Raw genomic sequence first — 23,978 nt, 5'->3', positions numbered from 1 at the left:
TCACAGTCACAAGTCGGTGACACCCTTAGCAGCAGTACAAAGAACTGCCTGCTCACACCCTTGTTCTCCCCTCCCCTTCCCTGTTTATTACCTTAAGACAATCCCAGAGTTAATAAATATTACCTGTGGCAGGCACCATTTGTAAAACTACAATCCACTCTGCTACAGGCCCCATGAAAGCTCAGTGTCTCTCCAGTAAGTGTTTTACAACTGTCCATGAACTCCATGCCACCATTGACTTATACTCCCCAGATATTGTCATCCTGACAGAAACCTGGCTAAAACCTCACATTACCAGTGAGCAAATACTCCCTACAGGTTACGGCATACTAAGAGTAGACCAGCTAAACAAAAAAGGAGGTGGTGTAGCTATAATATTTAAACAGCATCTAAACATCCAGATCTTAAAATCATCAGCTCCACAAATAGGCAACGAAGAAATAATATATACCAACCTCAAAATTAACCAAAACAAAACCATCAACATAATTGGATGCTACTTCCCACCTGGCCAAAACATCCCTCCACTAGAAAACCTCCTCAGCTGGTCTACCCACCATCTCCCCCAAGAAACTATCATCTTAGGTGATTTCAATATTGACTGGCAATCCTGTTCTGGCAACAATCCAACCCATCATGTACACCTTCATGGCTTCACCCAACTAGTCCAGTCACCAACAAGGATAAATAAAAACTCCAGCAAGCACACTACCCTGGATTGGATACTAGTCAGTAAGAACCCCCAGTCATATATAACAGGCTGCTTATCAGATAGCCTCAGTGATCACTCCCCAACATTCCTACTCAAAAAATACCTGTACCAAGCTAAACCTGTCATCTATCGTCAAATACGTAAAAATAAACTTTAACCCATTCACATTCATCTCATCCCTCAAAGAATGTAACTGGCATGCTCTAAAGTACCTCAGTCTAGATGACGCAGTTGAATTTTTAATACTACCTTCCTGAACATCCTTAATTACCATGCCCCATAAGATTTTCCAGAACCAAAGCACAACCCTCCCCATGGCTACAGAAAACCACTAAGTCAGAAATGAAAACAGGGATAAAGCCTGGGAGCACTGGCAAAACCAAAACCCCCGCAGCTAGACAGAAATTCCTAGAACTACGCAATAGAGTCAAAAAGCTAATAAAATGGGACAAATTCCAATACTACCAGTCTGCCCTAGACTCCTCACAACACAGCCCCAAACAATTCTGGTCCTCCATAAACTCCATCCTCCACCCAGGTAAAGTCAGTACCCCTCCTCCTAACATCCCTCACTCCTCAGAAAATATTGCTACCTCATTCAACACACACGTCACCCAAACCATACTATCAATAGCTAAACAACACAACCCCCTCCCCTCCAACCCACACCTTCAACTAGTAATCTTCCCACTGCCTTCTCTTTTTCTCCTGTACCTACCTCCAACATAAAAAAACTCTTAACTAAACTTAAACCCACCAAATTAGCAGCAGACAACCTCCCAAGTGAATACCTACAAATCGCAGCTGATGCTCTGGCCTACCCAGTATCCATCTTGATTAACCGATCTCTGTCAGAAAGTTACGTTCCCACATTGTGGAAAGTCTCACATATAATTCCCCTCCACAAAGGCGGACCCTCTGCAGAACTAACCAATTACGCCCCATAGCTATTCTCTCTCCACTCTCCAAAATACTAGAGAGATGCATACACTCTCAGGTCTCACACTACCTCCTTACTAACAGCCTCCTTTCCAGTACTCAGCATGGTTTCCGACCAAACCATAGCACCACCACTGCCTTACTCTCCTTTACTAACACTATCCTTCAGCATAAAAACAATGGCTATCTCTCCTCTGCTACTTTCCTAGACCTATCTAAAGCATTTGACACGGTCCCACACAAACAACTTATCTCTGTCCTCAATAACCTATCATTCTCACAATCAGTCACCAACTGGTTTCAGAGTTACCTTTTTGAACGCCAACAATCCGTTGTATGGCAGAATGACATATCTCCCCAACTACCTGTCTCCACAGGGGTTCCCCAAGGATCCATCCTTGGACCCCTACTTTTCTCTGTTTACACCAATAATCTAGCCTCTGCCACCAAACATGGCACACTCATCCAATATGCAGATGACTCAACCATCATCTGCTCAGCCCAGTCCCTACCCAAACTGCAAAAAGTCACACAGGAAGCCTTTTCCTCTGTTGAAACATGGTTATCCAATGCCCAATTAATACTCAACCAAAACAAAACTAAACTACTCATCTTCCAACCCACCAAACATACTCAAAACAACTCTCACTTTAACATCACAGCAAAAGACAACACCACTATATACCCAACTGAACACACCAAATTGCTAGGAGTGGAAATAGACAATAAACTAAAATTTGACATTCACATATCCATGACCATAAAAAAGTCCACAAAAAAATAGGAGCATTATACAGAAATAAACAATTTCTCACCAAAGCAGCAAAGATTTCAATAGCAAATTCCCACCTTATCTCCACCATACTGTATGCCTCTCCAGTATATACCAACCTAAGGCAATGTGATCTAAATAAGCTAGAGACCTGCTACAACAAAATCACCAAATTCGCCACAGGGGCATCCTACCGTAGTCACCACTGTCGCTCACTTGCTGAACTGGGCTGGCTTGAACTCCCTCACCTCCTTCAGTGGTATCAACTCTCACTCGCCCACAAACTAGTAAACCATCCACTAAATGTCCCATCCCTCCAGAATCTACTCCAACCCTATCGCACCACCAGACCACTAAGATCCAGCAACAAAAATCACTTGCAGATCACTAAAGCCAATAACTCTGCTGGTGAAGCACTATTCTCTTGCGCCATAGCCAAATTATGGAACTCACTCCCACCCACAATTACCTCCGTACCATCATGCACCAACTTCAAAACTTTATTAAAAGTGCACCTAAAAACATGCTGGCTATGCCCTTTCAACTCCCACTCTAATATCATCCACCCCATCCAACTACTACCTCTCTTTCGCCTCCACTAACTACCTTGATGATAGCAAGCTCAGATGCTCATAAGCCTAGTACTTATTATACAGCAGGAACTTCTCATTGTTACATTTGTTAATGCCTGTTATGTACTTCACAGATAAAGATTCTAGTTGTCTACTGATGTACTATGTTCTTCATCTGTAAATATGTTGTAAGTAATTTCTATGTTAAATTGTTAATCGCTATGTAATCCAATGTAACTACTGTCTGTTTATTTTACTGTGGAGCTTTTCTCCCCGGGCCTCCACTGAAAATGGACCCACGTCCAGTCGGACACTCCCGGTCAACAAATTTAAATAAATAAATAAATAAATAATAAATAAATAAATAACACATGAAGGGAAAACCCAAGCACACTTGGATCACCACCAGGTGAAGTCTGCCACCCTCCAACACTCCAGACCCCTACACCAACTACTGACACTGACACCTCCTGTCCTGCCTCGCATACATATCCCAACACCCTGCAAACTTACACTACCGCTCCCCTACCAATCAGTCAAACAGCCAATACTGTCTTACCCTCTTTGTGCCCCTTTTTCACCACTTTCCTATCAACCCCTTTTTCTTTTCTTTTAAAGAAATCAGAACAGGGGTAAGCATCAGTAAGCACTTTTAAACAGCAGTAAGCAGGTTTCCGTGGGTTTGCACAGGGGTAAGCTATGCCTACACAGGTTGAGCAATTCCAAAGCTGAGTGTGAAAAAACATAAGTGGAGGTTAGCAATGCTTGCCATTGCGCAAACCCGCACAAACCTGCTTACAACTGCTTAAAAGTACCTTAATCATTCTGTATCCAATGGGCCGTGTTCTGCCCAGCAACAAAATAAACAGCTCTTGCAAGACTCAAACCAAGGTCCCTGCACACCCTAGACAAAGTGATGTACCATGAAGCCATGACAGATACACAGAAATTCAATGTTTTCAGAAACATATCATCCAGTCCTGTCATGCAACAGTACAGAGAATGTATGCCAACACCTAGATGTCTGTGTATGTAACTATATTAAAATCTAAACAGATACATCTATATATATATATATATATATATATATATATATATATATATATATTTTTTTGTTTTGTTTTACTAACTCTATATACATATATATCACTATATATGCAAATATGTACATGCATATGCCTAAATCGACACATGTATGTGTCTGCATCTATATGTCTACATATACACAGCATGTTACATATGTGTACGCAGATATATATCTATGTAGGTATATACGGACATAGTTATATATATGTTAGCAGATATATATATCTATATAGGTATATATGGCCATACATCTGAAAATAGCAATGGCAGATTAACAAATACACATATGTCCACATGCACCGTTAATGGGGTTGATAGGCCCTACACACTATACATCTTGTACGAATAGGCATCCCCCCACAGCCAAACACGTGTGCCATGCAATACACTACCAAGTACAGTCTGCCTCCGATAGGACATGTAATATGTGGAAGCCATCAACATCCCCAGTATACAGATACACAGACACAGATATGCAGATACAGATATACATATATATATATATATATATATATATATATATATATATATATATATATACATGTGACTACACACACAAATATATGTACAGTAAGATACATATGTAGACGGTGCACACAATATTGAACAGCCACTATGCCTACAGTTAGCACCTGATCAACTGGACACTATATGGGCCACCCATATAAATGTCAATCGTTGCCTGCAACATATACTCCTAGAAAGGTCATAGGAAAGACACCACACACAGGTTTGCAGAAATGGGAATCCCTTAATTGTGTACTATAACAGTTCTATATGCCATGTCATAAAGCTGCTCAGATACTGACAACCATATAAACAGAGTACAGCAACTGTGAAACAGTTACAGTAATGCAGTATTCTGGAAAGGTTCACAACTGTTGCTGTCCTGGCCAAGCCCTTCAGATTGTACAATAGTGAAGACAGGCTGGGCAACAGGATACCAAACAATCAGCAGTATGTACTGCAGGTGTGTAGTTCAGCAGCCTCTATCTACACTCTGTACAAGCTCAATAGGAGGTAAAGACGTTTTTTGATCAAATGGGTTGTAACTGGTACATAAGGCATAACTGACACCATCATGAGCACACTGACAAACAGAACAGTCTGTATGGCAGGAGGCAGTAGGCTTTCAGTACCCCAGTTCATGTAAGTAATGTCAATATAGGTGAAGTATACAGTACTGTACAGCCAGATACCTTGTGGCAGCTCACCCATGATACCCCCACATTTTGTAACAGCGTAGGTCATTTATGGTGCTGCCCACCCAGACTCAATAATACAGGCCCATATACCACTGTTACATACACTGGCCTCTGCAGTGCATAAGAGCACACTCGTATTGTGTAGGCGATGCCCACACATATATGGTCCCAGCCCCACTGTATGTATGGGGGATACAACAGCAGTGGACTAATGGCAACAATGGCAGTGTGATATACTCACAGCCCACTACAGAACAACCCCCAACAGCATGACATATGTGCACAGCTTGGTATGTAGATGGAGGACAGAGGCTGGCACACAGGCACATATGTGGAACACTGTTGCCATACACTAAGTAAGGTGCTGGTGTTACAGGATAGTCTGCAACATACCCTTAGTCAGGGAATTGAGGATAGAAACAGAAATGGCTGTCGCCATGTACTGATAGCACATAACACATACATTGCCAGGGTAATATCTCACACAGAACTTGTGTGGTGGATGGACATCACATGATAGGCATACCTCTGTCCAGCAAGAGGATAGGCCCACAGTAGTGAGCTATGCAGACAGACTGCATTCCAAGGTAGACTAGTATGTACACACACATACACACACACCCTGTAACACCAGTACTATACAAAGCATTACACAACTGTACTCACAGTCTGTCTGTTGTTTCTGATCCTCCTACAAATATGTGGCTGCTCTGAGTGTGCAGATTCTCCTGTAAGATGTATTGCAACCTGCTGTCTGTAACACTGATGCCCACACACAGGAAGGATGTCCATCACACAGGAAATGTAAAGGGACCACGCCCACATGCTGTAGGGATTTATAGTGGGTAGTTGCCATGACAGTGGTAATCGGAAGTAGTACACATGTGTAATTTATATATATACATATATATATATATATATATATATATATATATATATATGGCTATCTGGATAATTATATGTACATATATTTCCACCATATGTCCTGGACATGGGTTGTAGCCCTACCCCAGCCCTTATAGTTCCAAAGTCGTAGTGCAAGGGGATGTCAGGTATGTATAGCAGGTATATTACTAAACTATTACTACTGTCACTGGGATTGTCTTCACAGACATGGTGTGAGTGGAAGGTGACATCTGCTTATAACATGTGTGCCATTGGCTACTGACAGACATCCTAAGGAAATCATTGTAAAGTACCGCCGCTAGCATGTAATGCCCCTGTGGAGTGCAGCAGAGATATTGGCCAATATATGTGGAACTTTGGACGCACCCTGTACAGTCCAGAGGTATACACATAATCCCTTAGTGCACAACATGTGTACCAGGCCTGACAATATGGATGTAGACAGCCATGTAGATGGGTATAACACATGACTGGTATACATTTGCCACCATAGGTTTTGGATTCACACACTCCTGTCTGGTCTGACACATAATGACTGCTGGTACAGGGGTGCCATGGACACATACTACCCACTAGATATTGACATACATCTGTACAGCATCCCACTGCTCTGTCTGACATACATGACTTTTAAGGGAGGCCCAGCACCAGTACATCTGGCAAGTATCTGCACATGACATCTCACTGGGTAAGTACACTAGGCTGCTAGGCATGTAACAGTGCACTGTGCAGGCTACAGGCAGACTGGCTCAACACTGGCCTACATCTCGTATGGGGAAATGCACATGTACCTGCATATATAGCAGGCTCAACAGCCATGTCACAGCACAGGGTAAGATACACCTGTGTGAAAGTGCATAATCACAACCAATGTGAACACAGCCGCAGCCACATATGGTAAGCTAGCATATTATTATAGTATATGGACTATCTGTTCTACACCATCCTCATATGTGCCACTCACAAAACGACCCTACATATACTGGTCTGCTACACAGTTTGGTCTGATGGCTGTCTGTGGTATGGGACATGTGTGTGCATGGCCCTACAAACCTGTATGGCAAAATGATACCATACAGTGGGGCAGCATGTAACCACAGATAGAAGGGGAGCTAGAACAATGACATCTACCACACTCTGTACACAGGCTAACGTACATATTAACAGTACACACACTGCCGACATTCACCATCACTGCACAGACCTCAGTACTGTACAAACATCCACAGAATGTCCAGGTTATGTCATGAAATATAACCCGTACTGTACATGACATGTGTAGCACTCTGATATATCACTGGCTTGTTGTCAGATATGATGACACTGTTTATGGTGTACAGCACATATGCACCACTTCATGCACGACATATGTACAAAGGTTGACAGAGGTGTGGCTGACAGCACATACACAGGGCCAGTATAGACATGTTGCTGTTATAACCTCATAAACTTACCATTGTAACGGGGTTTGTTGTAACATATGTCCTATGAGGGATATGAAGTCAGTAACTGTCAAGGCCTTCACCATCTACAGACTGCAATCCGCACACTACCTTCTACATTCCACAGATAGATGCACCATGGCTACCACATGAAACCAAACGCACAACACTGCCCAGTCTGCAGATGACCCTGCAGATGGGGATTCCTCATATACATGGAACTGACATGGCAGGTATTGCGGCATGTACAACAGGCATATCCAGACAAACACTGTTAAACCAACATTACTCCAAATGCAGTATAGCAGCACTTACAGTCTGTAGTCAGGTTAGGCACATCCCCTCCTGTTCGTTGTCCTCTTTCCACAGTGTATGTTTTTAGAGGTAAATCCCCAATCCATCTGAGATGCTGTTTGCCAAACAACAGATCTAGTTCCTGCTCACAGTGACTGAAAAGGGCTAACACCACCATGATGTTCCTAGGTATTGGAGTGTATTTCCATGCATTTGGCTATGGGAATATTACCACGGCTGTTCCACATTCAATTAGGGTTGCCACCTTTTCAGCGGGCCAAAGTGGGACATGGGGTTGTGGCCAATATGATACTGGCCACACCCTCTACCATGACATCACCACAGGAGCAATGAAGGAGATGCTGTTATGGGTATGACGGACGGCTGCTGGAGTGGCTAGCTAGCTGGCTAGCTGGCTGCTGGAGTGGTTAGCTGGATGCTGAAGTGGCTAGCTGGCTGGCTGCTGGAGTGGCTAGCTGACTGGCTGGCCGGTTACTGGAATGGCTAGCTGGTTGGTGGGAGTAGCAGCTGGATTGATGAATGACTGTATGGATGGCTGGCTGTATGAATGGATAGATGGCTGGATGAATGGATAGATAGCTGGATGGATGGATGGATGGATGGATGGTTGGAAGAATGGATGGATGGCTGTATGAATGGATGGATGGCTGACTGACTGGCTCGTTAGAAAAAAAAAATCTCGTTTTTTTTTTAAGCGGCTGTAGAAGCGCTTAAAACAAAGCGCTCCTACAGTCACGATCTTTGCAGGGCTCTTCCTGCCCCAATCCCCACCCCTTTCATGAATTGCATCCAATTGCTGCATGAATTACAGCGCCCGGACCTAACAGGCAGCAGCTTTGCCTGCAGGTCCGGGTTGGTGACGTAACTGAATTGCCATGGAAAAGCCAGAAGTAATTGTGGCTTTTCCACGGCAATTCAGTGCGAGTGAAAAGCGGGACTTTTCAAGTCCCACTACTTTCTACAGCGGGCAACGGGATGAGGCAGCTCAACCCGTGAGTGTCCCGCTGACAACGGGACGGGTGGCAACCTTACATTCAATCAGCTAGAGGAGGGCTGCAATTCGTGCAGACACCATTAGCTGATCATGAGCATCACTTAAAACACACATGCTGCTGCCTAAGCAAAGCAGGTGTGGGCATCCACATCCACCAGGGAGGGGTGGGGGAGGCAGACAGAGGCAAATACATGTCAGGGGAGGGGTGGGAGAGTAAAACAGAAGCATGTTTGTGTCACACACCTACCACCACAGGGTATCAAACCCCCGACAACTATATAGTGCTATCACAGTTCAATGCAGTTATTGGATGCGCCACATGGACTATCTGCTGTGGGGCACTCAGAACATATATGTGATTGTGAGTAACATCTGCAACAGGGATATGGTAGATATACAGTAGGTGACGTACATGTGCCTCTCTGCATGAACAGGTGCCAACGTCAACACAGGCACACTCACACAAGGACACATACATAGTGACACACTTGGCAGGGCCAGGAGTGCAACTCATCACTAGTGGGATTGCCACAACACATCAATGTGCAGGTATCACATGCACCACATGGGTTATATGGAGGTCGTATGGGCATGGAGTATGAGGAGGTGTCAGACATCAGACAGCATGCTTTAGTATGCCCTGGGAGGGTTGTAGTGAGTGTGGATGTGGACATACATACCATATAACACACACACGAACACACAAGGTGCCAGTTCTGACATGAATGCGTGCATGTCTGCATGGGTGTGTGATGGTCAACTGTGCCAGCAGGCTGTACAAGGGTAGGCGATGGGTCTACCTTGGCATCAGGCCACATGACAATGGTCTGCATTGTGGCTTAGGCCTGTAGTTTCTGCGTTTGCCCACACAGGTGGGTATTGCATCCCCCATCCAGTCACCTGGGTGACTATTGTGTGGCCAATGCTGTGCATCACTTGCCATGTATGTGTTCCTTAGTCCATGACATGGATGGTGTTTGGGATGTGCACACCTCCCACATGCATGTACAGTGACATGTGCTACTGTACCTGGGGTGTCTGGTCCATGTTGTGAACACAGATTATCATCAGATGTGCCAGTCTTGCCCACCTGTGTCAGGAAAAGGTAATGGGCAGCAGGTTTACCCTGTACCTACATGGATAGCATGCTAACAGCATTCCCTGATGTCAGTGTCATCTGTCCATACAGGGCATGTTGTCAGGCATGATATGTCCATTGTGAGTCACATGTGAAGGCACAGTGGGGTTGCTAACTGCGATTGGCTGGCCTTGATGTCACATGTATGGATATGACTTTGCACCCAAGCCTCTCAGCTAATTTACATCTGTTATCCCTGTATGGTTGGCATTGTGATATATAGTAGGGCCACCATAAAAGAAACAAGCAAAACCCCCTCCACATTGCCCATAGGTGTCACACACTCACAGCCACCTCTACACAGGATACAAGTTACAAATACACACACACATCTGTCATGTCTGGGAGTAGAACCCCTACCTAACTTGTTTTCTACACTACAGCCCTAAGCAGTTATAGTACATGCCACGGACATTACTGAAGTACTTCTTCCCCAAAGGTGTATTTCACAATGAATGACATCAACAGGATTGCCAAAGTAGGGCATTTGAAATGCACTGTAATTGAGTAGCCTATACTGCATTGCTCCATACACAGACATTAAAATACACTCAAAACATCCCGAACTGCCATGGATGGAGATGGATCCCTACCACAGTTCTAAATCACACTACAGCAGTACGCAGTTACAGGATGCGATACAGAGATTACTGAGCTACAACCTTCCCAGAGGTGTATTTCTAGGTGGGTGACATCAGCAGCCTTGCCAAAGTTGAGTATATGAATTCTAAGGAGTATGTGTACCCTAAAAAGCATTGTTCTCTATTCAGTCAAAGACAGACAGAGACACAAAGACACACAGATTCACACACACACACAGTTGGTAGGTCTGGGGTTAGAACAACTACCTAACTACTTTATCATGCTACAGCAGTATGCAGTTACAGGACATGCTACAGAAATTATTGGGCTATAATCTTTCCAGAGGTGTATTTCTAGGTGAGTGACATCAGCAGCCTTGCCAAAGTTGAGTATATGACTTATGCGGAGTGTGAGTAGCCTAAAAAGCATTTCTCTCTACACAGTCAGGGATAGACAGACACGCACACAAACACGCACTCACATAATTGCCAAGTCTGGGGTTATAACTACTACCTAACTAGTGTATCACTACAGCAGTATGCAGTTATGAGATGCACCATGGAGATTACTGAGGTACAGCTCTTCCAAAGATGTATTTCACATTGGATGGCCTCAGCAGGCTTGTCATAATACTGTTATGAGGGCAGTGTGTGCATGGGCCATAACCCATTCATGTAGGGGTTGACATGCCACATGCAGGCACGCATGGGGTCATATGTCACAGGTACGTGTATACAGCCACTGGATGACTACTTCCTTGTACAGTCATGTTGCACAGCTGGCACGTGCACCAGACTATGTGGTGCACGTGCCAGCTGTGTTGCACAGCTGGCACGTGCACCACATAGTCTGTCATGCTGACAGATACTGGAGGCTAGTATCTGCAGTGAGTGACATCTGCACCTCATGTGTTCGGGGCCCTTTGGCTGTGTGCTGGGTGGGACAGGCCCGGATGGCTCCTTTTCACAATCACCCTCTACCACACATCTATGTCCATCTACCTTTAGCTTTTTATAGTGTGTTGTCCTTACATATTTGTCTGTATTCCTATCCACTGTGTGTGCAAGGCAAGAGTGGTGCATACTGACATGTGTCTGCACTACGAACTGCGACTGCTGGATATGTCTGGTCCACTGGTGTTTGCAGACATGGCCTTCATGTGTTTAAGTGTGTGAGCATGCCCAGTATGACCAGTCAGTATGTTGTTGACTGACATTGCCTTCATTCCTCTAAGTGTGTGAGCATGCCTAGTATGGACATCTGTATTGCATGTGTGGATCAAGTCCAGTTAGTTTGTACTGCGGTGCTGACCTTTGTGTTGTACACTGACAGGTAGCATGCTGTGTCCGCAGGGTATCCATCGGTCATTTGGCATTGCCTGTTGCTACATTTCTGCATAGCGGGAGGGGACACCTGACTGTTTCTACATTTCGACACAGGAGTGGGGGGGCACACCTGACTGTTACTATAAGTGTACGTTGGATGGGGGGCACACCTGACACTTGTACACATTTGTTAGGACTTTACTGGTATGTCAGGTACTCCATTTCAGTCTGTAGTCTTACCTGTCGTGCTGGCTAGGGGCATACCAGTGTACTACAGATCTTAGCTTTAATTACCTACATATTAGTTTCTGACTTCCTAGCCTTCACAACTTACATCCAACTTCCTGGTCTGCTGTAGCCTGTCTGTGTAGACCTGGGGGAAGGGTTACCCATATGGCTCATTCAGAGGCCATAGTACATTTGTTTGTGTTTGCCTACACCTGTCCTGCTGACTGAGACTGTTGTTGGGTATGTGAACCTTCCTGACTGGCATGTGTGGGTCTTATGGACACACATGTCGCTCAGCCCATTTCCTGCAGTGGGTTTTGTCGCCCTGTGTAGTCTGGCTACTATGGTGACTCCAGTATGTGTTACCGATGTCATGGTGCCACTATGGGTGTCTGCTGTCTGCTGTCTTAACATTCAGCCACCCAATTCCCTTGCATGCTCACATCCATACCGTAGCTACAGGTAACAACACATTCTACTCCATTTGGCAATTGGTAGGTTGATTGACTTACCTTGAGGGTGTGCCAGACTTGAGGATGGTGCTGGAGGGCTGCCTATGTTGGATGCACATAGTACACTCCCTATACATGGTTGAGCAAAGGTAGTGTCATGTTTGGCATCCCTTTTACTGTCTGTGCGAGTCAGAGAGAGGTGTCATTCCCTGGGCCCCTACTTTGTCAGTGCATATGCTATGCGTTGCCTCTTTGCCAAGGCCAGGGCATACTGGGCATGCCTCCTTCTGCCTACTGGGACAGGCTCAGGTTGTTCCTCCTCTGAGTCACTCTGTGCCTGTACAGGCCTTGGGATTGGTGGGGGGCTGTTTGGCCCTGCCCCATGCTGTTCCTGCTGCAGCTGTTTTCACAGGATCATATTGTGTAGCATAGCACATACCATAACAATTTGGGTACATGTAGCTAGTGAATACTGCAAGGCTCCACCGGATGTGTCCAGACACTGGAACTGTGACCTGAGCATCCCAAACACATGCTCTATTATATGTCTGGCCTGTGCATGTGCCTCATTATGGCATTGTTGTTCAGGTGTGTGTGCATTTCTGATGGGTGTCATCAGCCACGGCTCCAGTGAGCACCCAGCATCCCCCACTAGGTGACCGTAGGGGATGTCCACATTGGCAAAACTGTGGTACAACTGCGTCAGATGCCATATGTGTGAATCGTCATAGCTTCCAGGGCAGCCAGCACACACATTCATTATAATGCCCTGGGCATCACATACGACCTGGCAGTTGATGGAGGGGATGTCCCTGTGGTTGATGCAGGCCCTACCCTGCTCACCGGGTGGTGCTTTGATGCATGAGTGCATGCAGTCTATAGCACCCACTACCCCAAGGTATTCTGCTATTTGGTGGAAGAGACGCATATTGCTCGTCAACACTCTCTGTCTCGTCACTGTGGGTTGTTCAGCAGCATTCACATCCTCACCACCCTCAGCCTCTTGCACATGTTATTCTATGCTGCCTGCTGCAGCCCTTCACATTTTGTAGGTTTGTTTGTTAAAATTTCCCTGCTTGTATACACCGGTGGTGTAGAGTGTGGAAAAAACAGAAGAGAAGGTGTTTGCTTAGTTTATAGTAGTGTTCTGGGCTGGGCTGGTCTGCTGCCTGTGTAATTAGCTGATTCTGATACATTTCACCTGTCAGCTCAGCTAGTTCTCCTTGATTACCTTCCTATTGCTATTTTCCCTTCCCATTGCCTTCCTGTTCAAATGTGCACAGAGCTGCTACTTTCTGGTTTAACTTCTTTTTTCTTCCTGTAAAACCTGGTGCGTGGTGCGCACACCCGTTTACACTTTGTAAAGGGTGCTAGGCAGGTTTAGACACACCCCTAGCTTAGCTGTGCTAAGCTAGGAGCAATCCCGAGCCACAGGGATCCAATCCACTTACAGTATGCCTGACACACACCCCCCACGATGTCACCTATATCCTAGTCTTGCACCCAGCAATTTATACTCTTACACTCTTGGGACCTGCCTCACACCCTGGGAAAACTGGGATTCACTATCCTTCACCTCATTTGCATAGGATTGTCTGCTAATGCATAGTTACATGTCCCACATTGAGCCTCCCCCCTTAGCAACCATTACTCACTGGCCAGGTTATCTTCTGCCTTCCATTGACTTGCATGGCAGACTACTGCTTTTAGTTAGAATGCTTATTTTAGGTTTATTTTATTATTTCTCCCCTATCCCATTTGTGAGCCGCTGCCATATGCTTCAGCAGACGTGATCGGCGGACATATCATAAAAGTTGTATTTTGTACATTTGGCATTGTTTGTAATGCCAATGGCCTTTTACTTGACCATTGGCATGCTTCCTCAGTGCTATGCAGCCTTTATTTGGAGCTGTCATAGCTCTGTTTTGGAGTTTATAGTACCGTACTCAGTTACTAACCGAGTACATTTCTGCATATTACGCTAGTCCTGCACGCTCTGACTCTTGCTTCCTGGATGGCAAATTTACGTCATTTGCATGGTTTTCACCTTCAAATGGGGTGATTTGCATACGGGGGCTGGGGACGTGCAGCTCTAGTGCTACAGCGCTTGTGCACGTCAGCCATGCACGTACGTGGATCGCTCGGCTGCCATATTGGCAAAATTTCATCTAATGCTAATCATGCACTCCGTGCAAGCTTTTGAGAATCCGGGGGAATGTCTTCTTTGTTGTTTGAAGTTGTCAGGCTATTCCTGATAGCAACAGCTGTTGACTTCACAATGCTCTTGTCACATATAGAAAAGTGCTGTGTCTGTCATCTGTTATTCCGTATTACTTAAGTGTAATTTGACTCTGGTTTTGTAATAAACCAAACCAACATGGTAACGCTTTTTATATTTTTGTATTTATTAAATTCTATTTTTTTCTTTGCATACCTTACTTCTAATGGCACAACAATGTAGCATTTGTTATTGAATTACCCTATTTATCTTCTTCAGGTATTATATTATTTTCTATTTTTACAGAAACTAAATGTCCTGTCTTTAAATGAATAGTAACTAATTCACTATGACTATGGAAGGCTAAAACCCTTTATATCTACCACTTCAGACATTGCTGACATTTTGACATTTTTTGGAAATCATGGTCATCTTAATGAGCTCTTTCCCAGTTACCCTGTCTGGAGATTTGAAAGTCTACAGAGGTCCCAATGCTCCACTATGGTTAACATTGCTCATTTATAGCCAAATGCCTTAAATAGATTTATATGGCATGAATATACACCAGCAAATCCACAATGGTTCAGGCCTATCAATTTTTGTGGACTGTTACTTCCTTCTACAACAGGGGACCCATCCTCCCCCTGGGCCTGGCATAGCCCCATTGTAGGAATGTTTCTGTATTTTGAGGATTCTACACTGTCAACCATTTCCAGTCCTGGCACCAGTGCGCCTACCAGGATTGGGCACTTTTTTATCCTGGGTCTTCTGCACCCAGCTATCTTTTTCAGTTTTTGACCTACTTCTGTACATGATATATGCTATATAAATACAGTCTGTATATCAATATCGCCTTGGTGAGGTTTTGTGAAAACAGAGTCCACCTCGTGAATGTGCTCACCAAGACCTGAGGATGAATTTAATTTCAGCACTACTATTCTCCTTTACTTGCTGACTTTTCATCTCTCCATTTGGACCTGTTCAGGCCTATGGCAATCTGTTTACCAGATATGTATGAATTAGATTCATAGGTTGCTAACCCATCTAATTTCTCTTGTGTCTATAATGATTAGAAGGTTATGCCTGGGTGAACTGAGTTTCTTATCCATTTGTCCAAGTCTGATGACAACGAGGGACATGCTATGCTTTATAGAGTGTGGATGTTGTTTCCAGAGTTGGGGAAATTGCTTGGGATAGATTCATCACACCAACAAGTCATATTTATTTTGCAAAATAGATTTAGGTGCCTTGGCTTGCTTGTATTATTTTCAGTTTTGTGGACATGCAATAGATCAGTCAAGACTGGGCTATTTATAGCTTTGTAGAATAGGCATAGGTCACCACATGGGAGTCTGTAGAAGACAATTGAGAGACAGGGCTTTTAGATGGAATGGGTAGTATAAGAAGTTCATACCATGGATTGTTTTGGTGATGGACCTTTGATGTTTAAGTTAGGTTAGGTGCTCCAGGAAGTAGATTTTAAAAGGCACATTGCATTCTAGTGTGGGCCTTATCAAAGATTAATAGAAATGATCGGTGACCTCTTTTGAGTGGCAGAAATCACTTTAGCAAAAGACTTTCCTAACAGCAGTAGATGTGGTTAAAGGAGAGTTCACTACCCACAATAGTGCTTAGGTCTGTATTGATAGTGTCTATTTTAAGGAGAAATTCAGAAGTATATGACAGTTCCTGTTTCCCAGACTGTATAATTCTACAGTTTTTGGCATATAGCTTTAGACCATGATTCTGACACAAGCAGTTTGAGTTAGAGCCTTTTGAAAGATACAAGAACATCAGGAAAGAGAGAAAGTTAAGTTTCTGTGTCGAACACTATTGACAAGTCTCTCTGAAGATTGTGTGTCATCAGCGCTGACTATTGTCAGTCAGTGAGACAGATAGCAATCCAACAGGAACATGAGCTTCTCTGAAAGTATAGAGATGAGTTTATAAACTCTGGATATATGTGTGACGCTACATGCTATAGAGTTGGTGGGTTGTCAAAGACAAATGACTCGAGAGGGTTCCTAGTCATCTCTGAGTGCAAAGAAATTAGCCTTGAAGTCTCTAAAGGTGTTTCTGTTGGACTTAGGTCTGTGCTAGGACCACATGGTAAACAAAACAGTGCAATTGACCATTGGAGAAGGTTGGTAATGGGTGTGGAGTGGACACGCACTGTGTTGTGAGGACAAGATCAAGTATGTTGGTGCCCTTAGTGGCTAAGGGTATTATGTCAGCAAGGAACTTGGCATTAGTAAGTTCAAGGAAGTATTGTCCATATTGTTTTGTTGAAGTATAGTTGCGCCGGTTTATATATGAGTACTTAAATTTCTATAGGAAGTTAGTGTTTAATGTAGACTGATTCTAGTTGAAGATATGTTTCATGATTTGCTGTTGTCATGCACAGCCTGCGGTATGAAATGAGGTCTTGTTAACACATACAGGGATATGAAGAAGTTTGAGGTCACTGTCCTTGTTGACATGCCTAGAGGTGGTAATGGAGATGACAGTGATGATGCATTGGACTAAAACAAACCACCATCACTAGCCTTATTGCTATGTATACTTAAGGATCTAAATGAGTGGTGAGCAATAAAACCATGCAAGGAAGAAGTGTGATCACAGCTCTGGTGCTGAGTTTCAATGACAGCAAAAGTATCCACTTTTTCTAAACTTAGGAAACCTTTGAAGAAGGGTATTTTCTTGTTTAGGCTCCTATATTTGAGAAGTGCAGCACAGGTATTGTGTTCAAATTTGTGTTTACTAGGTTGGTAGCTTCAGTTGTCTAATATTGCTTAAAAAATGCACTATAAGGGTAGGCAACATCTTGGACAATTTAGCTTTGGGATGAAAAGTGAAGGCCATTCTTAACAAATTGTGCAGAAGGGTCTTCCATCCCCCCTCCAGGCTGACACATATTGGGCCTCACTCAGAATGCTACCAATAACTAAGCCAGTTTTTACAGTCTTGCTTATATTGTGACATCATTCTCAGTGATGGACATATACTGCTTCCAGCCATAAAGACACACAAGGGACTGCCATCATATACCTCTTAATATATTCTAAAGGGGTATCATTCATGCTCACAGGAACAATGACCATCTCATAGTCAAACCTTGAATAGTGGGAACTAAGTCCCATTTATATGGCCATTTCTGTCCCCTAAGATGCACTTGGTCTTCTTAGTGATACAATACCATCCTGCACGATAGAGTTACATTACCACAGTGAGTGGATTGCACTTGTAGTTTGTAGGTCATAACCGAACCACTCTGGTTACTCTTGTCTGTGGTGCTGGTGGTGGAATAAGCTAAAAGTAGTATGAATGGATGTCAGTTGTTGAGGTTTCACAGTGGAGCAAGCATCCAGGCATCTACAGTATCATACCCAAGTGGTCGTTGAGGTTTTCAAAGTAATGTTGACAGCACCGCAGCATAGGAAGGCTTTAAATATATATAGTATGTATGTATGACTTAGTATGGGTATTGATAACCAGTTTGTGTAGGTTTGCATCCAGAGATAAAAAGCAATTGCATCTTTTCAAATGTGGACTCATTATGTGGTAGGAGGAAATGCTTGTCAGCACATTGCAGTTTCTATACTGTTTTAGGGTGTCTAGTGCTAGAAGGCTTGTAACAGATAAGAAAGGGACTGACTGAAGATCCGGGGCTGATCTAAAATGTCAGGTGGCATACATATACAATCAGTGCTCCTTGTTTTATCTAGAAGGGAGGTAGAGGTGTTTGATATATAAAGGGACAGTGAAGCAGTACCGAATGGTTTAACGCAATATATTATAGCTGTATGATATATGCAGAGACTATACTTCACAAAAAATAGAATACTGTCATAATGTAAGTGTGAAAAAACAGTTTATCATCCATGCTGTTAGCATCCTAGTTTGCATTGTGTTGCACATATTCCCCACTTGTTCAACATTTGGAACCAGAAGGTTGATAGCTCTGAAGTGTGAAATAACCCAGTCTAAATCAGTGTCAGTGGCACAACGGAAAGTACACTCACCTTTGGTGTGGAAGGCTGTGGTTTCTATTCTTACAGCAAATAGATCAGTTGCTGTGTAGCATAAAGGTTGGTGGGTGCTGTGCTTCTGAGTCTGCCATCTTTCGAATAATACGTTAAACCAAGGCCCCATCAGCATGATTTCATGGTAGCTTAGGTGAATGGAAAATATCCCATGCCATCTATCAAAAAGAGTAGGGGTCCTTTACTTATATACAAAAAGAAGTCTTATTTACAACATATTTACAAATATTTACAAATGTACAAATATGTAGATATACACATATATTTATACAGACCTATAATTTTCCTTACAATCATACTCATTTTTCATCCCTATTAGACCCACAGTCCTTTTTTCCATAACCACCATCTGATTTTACTTAGTATTTTTGCTAAAATCCATCATTTATTCTTTCATTTCATATAACCCATATGACTTAACTTTTTATCTATTCTTTTAACATATTCTTTACTTCTTTTCTTATAATATCCATCATTAATCATTTCCATGTTTATTTTATCGACTTCATTTATATATTCAACAAATGTTCTTTACATACTTTTCCACATAACTTTTTTATGATTTTACATTTCAAAAACACGTTCAGTACTTTATTCTTCTTGATAATGTGAGCATATTCTATCAGTTTTCTTTTTATATGGCATATTTCCTTTTACTGTCAATTCATCTCTTACCAGTCTCAACAAAAAAAAACCTGACATTTTACTTTCTGATTACACCACTTACTTCTTATTTTTATGGCTTTAATTTTTTTTTCAACTGTTAGATTTTCCCATGGTTTTACATAGTAATATTATATCATTATATTATTATTATACCATACTAATCTTTCGTTTTCTATAACACGGGTTTTTATTTTCCACAAAAAAAATTCTCTTTGTAACATTTTATTTCTTTATTGATATACTCTTTTTCTCTTTTACTCTTTTTTACCATACCCCAAAATGTATCATACTTATATTTATATAATATAATATTTTTATATGATTTTCCTACTAATCTCTCATCTTTTTCATTTATCAACTTTAACACTTTGTACAAATTTAATAAAGCAGTATATACCACTAGGTTATTTAACCCTCAACCTCATTCTTCTTTATTTACATACAAAGCTCCTCTTTTTACTGGGTTTAATCTAGAACTCCATATAAATGAAACATGTCTGGAACAATTCATTTGCAAATACTGTTGGCAATATAAATATACATACTAAGTATGTTATTTTTCCTATCAGTACTGAATGTATCAGATAAGCCTTTCTTTCTGAATGATAATTTATATGTTCTCGCAGAAGACAGGCTTGTTTTATTTCTGCTGTTTTTTCTTCCTATTGAATTCTTCTTACATTTTTATTCCCAAGTTTCACCTAACACAGAAATTTCATTCATTATAAAATATATACTCCCTATTTTTACTACATCACCTAAACCTTTACGTTTTTCTTTATATGAAGCCATCCCTATCACCTCTAGACACTCATTTGCACAAATTATTACTTATTTAATCCAAATTTTGTGTTTTGCAATTATTATAACGTCATACGGGACAACGTCTTGCTATGAGGCGACAACGCTACCACAGCACCACCAACGCAGCGTTATGCAGATGACATTATAATAATTGCAAAACACAAAATTAATCCAAATTTTGTGTTTTGCAATTATTATAATGTCATCTGCATAAGGCTGCGGTGGTGGTGCTGCAGTAGCGTTGTCGCCTCATAGCAAGACGTTGTCCCGTTCGATTCTCAGCTAGAGCGTCTTCTGTGTGGAGGCATACGTGAATGGGGTGTGGCTTTGTTTAAGGTTGTGCATCAGGGCTGGTAACCCGATACATAAAAATCCACTACCAATCATTAGCGGACCGGAGTTCCGCTGTGGTGACCCCTAACCGGGAAAAGCCGAAAGACACAAACAAACAAATAATGTCATCTGCATATGTTAACAGGACTGGGATTCTTAACTTTTCAGGTGTTATATGGCCAGCCTCCTTCATTTTGTAATTTATTTCATACTGGTAACTAATGCAAAGAATCTACAACTCATTGGGCATCCCTGTCTTGTACTACTCATCATATGCACCTCTTGGCTTAACCAGCCATTTAGATGTATTTTACTTTATTATTACTATATACTGATAACATAATTTCTTGTCTTTCTCACTTATGGGTAATGAAAGAATATAATACAGCATTTCATGTCCAATTAAATCAAATGCCTTATTAAGGTCTCTTATCATGATTTTCATTTCTTCTTTTCTATTTGTAACATCATCCACAATTTCTGTAACTACCATTAATAATTATTGACAACCCTTCCGCTTTATACTGTATATACTATAATCCTCCATAATATTTTCCATTTTTGTTTCAAATGTATTATTTTCATAAATATCTCATAATAATTATTATTCAATACAATTGTTCTTCAGGTTTTGTCTTCTATCTTCCTTCTTCAATATGAATTTACATATTCCTCTACATAAGTCTTTATAGATAAAATATTTGTTTAACTATTCATTCAAAATCTTCTATCTTCCTTCTTCCATATGAATTTACACATTCCTCTACATAAGTCTATATACATAAAATATTTGTTTAACCAATCTTTACATTTATTTTGCTAATTTCTTAAAGTTTTATAGATTTTATACCCAATTACATCTGGTCCTGGTGCTGAATCTCTATTTACTTGTCCTAATACTTTATCTAGGTCATATAGAGAAATCTCCTTTTTCAACTCCTTGTTCTCTTTTTCTGTTAGCTTATTTTTTTGCTTTCCATGTTTTTTTTACTATCTTCTTTTTTTTAAAACATTTCTTGTACATATTATACTACACTCTTCATAAAATTTCCTGAGTTCTTTATTTCTCCTTTTACATTTTTTATTTATCTGATTACACTACCATCTTCCTTTACTAATCTACTTAAGTAACTTGATACTTATCTTTTTCTTTGTAAAAATACATTTGCTTATATAAGATTTTTTTTCTTGATTTCTTTCATATAATTCTTTTTCTTTGGTAATGTACTTTCTATCATTATGTTCTAAATCTTCCAATGCATCTCTAGCTATATGTTCCTTTATACATTTTCTTTCACTACTTTTCTCACACCACATTGCCACTGTAAAAAAAAAAAAAAACTTTTTCTATATTTTTCCATAAATATCATCCACCATTCAGACAAATTTTATAAAATGTTTTCATAGTAATATGATCTTTCCATAACTGTATTACTAATATATTTCCTTTTTCATGTCATGCTTTCTCATTTATCCTGTTTATTCATTTGCCTATTTTTATATAACCCTTGTTTTACTTTATCTGTAGCAGTATTGCAAGATGATTAGAAAATCCTGTTTCAACTACCACCATTCTATAAGTAAACCTTCTGATACTATAAAATAATCTGTCTCACTTCTATACATACCCTTTTTGTAGCCCATGAATTTTTGTCCCAAAGTTTTAACTTGCTACCTCTTATAACGTCTAACATATTTCTTATATCATTTCCTTTCCTTCTTAAGTCACAATTAAAGTCTCCAGTTATTATAATATTTATATTTATCACTACATAATCTAAAATCTGATCAAAAAAGCTTTCTCTTTCTTTACAGTTATTATATAATGTTTTTTTTTATCAGTGTTACTCATCAAATGTCCTTTTTTTCCACAGGAAAAAAAAAAAACAGAAAAAAATGTTTTGGGTTGTTCCCAGTCTTTTATAACAGGTCTATACCCCTCCACATTTATCATGCTTGGTATATTTACAAGTTTTTTCTCTTTCTATTTTTAACACAATATTACAATTCCATCCACCAGTCCATAGATCCCTTTTATCATAATATTTTGCAGTATCTAGTACTTATTAAAATAAAGTTTTCAAAATGTCCATTAAAGTCTCTTTCCTTCGCTGTTAGAAATTGTACATGATTTTTTTTGTTTTCCTGTTAAATGCTTTTATCACATAAATATTTCACGAGTTCCAGTCTTTCGTTTTTCCCTTGAAAAACAGTTTCAAATGTAATATCACCAAAAATGTCTCTTTGTTAATAAGAATTAAGGCTCTTACCTCATCTTCTTTTACACCCAAAGGAGCTATTAAATTGTCCCACACTTCATACCTTTCCATTTCTTTGTCTTCTTTACTTTGAATCCTTACCATGTACTTTTGTTTTTTTTTTCTTCTGCCTTCTTCTTTTCTATTACTCCTTTTTTTGCCTTCTTTTACTTTCTCTGGATACTTTCTTTTCCATCTCACCACTTTTCTTCAAGATTGTCTTTGTATCTTCCTTTTGTATTTTCTCCATAATGCCCCCTATTAAACATCTGCTTCATTTTCTGGCTTAATTTGCATGGCCACTTATTTAAGTAAATCATCCCACAACCCTCCTGACTGGATATTTGCCAATTTATCTTCATCAGACAGATTTCTTTGAAACATCTCCACAGAATCCTGGTTGCATTCTTCAGTCTTGATACTGGCTTTCTCCTACATTTTTCTCAAAACCACTCCATCATCTCCTTCTCTCTTTATCTGCCTCCTTGTTTCTCCAGGCCACCTCTGTGCCTGGAATGGAAACAGAAAATGCTCAAGGAAAATGGGTCCTACCTGCAAAAATGATGAGAAGGAGAAGTTCCCTAGTGCCCTGGCCAAATCTTGCCTAGTAATATTAATACCACATTTGGTGTCCCGTGAAAAGAGGCTACTAGACTAGTGGGACTAACCTGGCCAACAAAGTGTAAATAATATAGGATAATGCAGTACACTATGGTGTATCACAGTACAGTACAGGACAACTAAGAGCAGCTTAATAAAGTGCAGTGGAATGCAGGGAAGTATTATAAGGATCTACAGAACAGCAAGCAATGCATTATGTAACAGTATAGCAGTGCCTGATCAGCAGGCAGTAGTTTTCTAGTGCAACAATCAAATCAGTATTGAGGCTGCCCTACTGTTTATCACCTGATGGGTGTTCTATGCTCAGAATGTCAAAGATAAATGATTGCCAGTATCCTGTTATGGCAAATAGGTTTAAACAGGAAAA

Source organism: Protopterus annectens, chromosome 7.part0 (genome assembly GCF_019279795.1).
Source record: "Protopterus annectens isolate FY-2018-M chromosome 7.part0, PAN1.0, whole genome shotgun sequence".
NCBI classification, from domain to species: Eukaryota; Metazoa; Chordata; order Ceratodontiformes; family Protopteridae; genus Protopterus; species Protopterus annectens.
The sequence above is the reverse complement of the archived record's forward strand: the minus strand, read 5'-3'. Positions refer to the sequence as shown.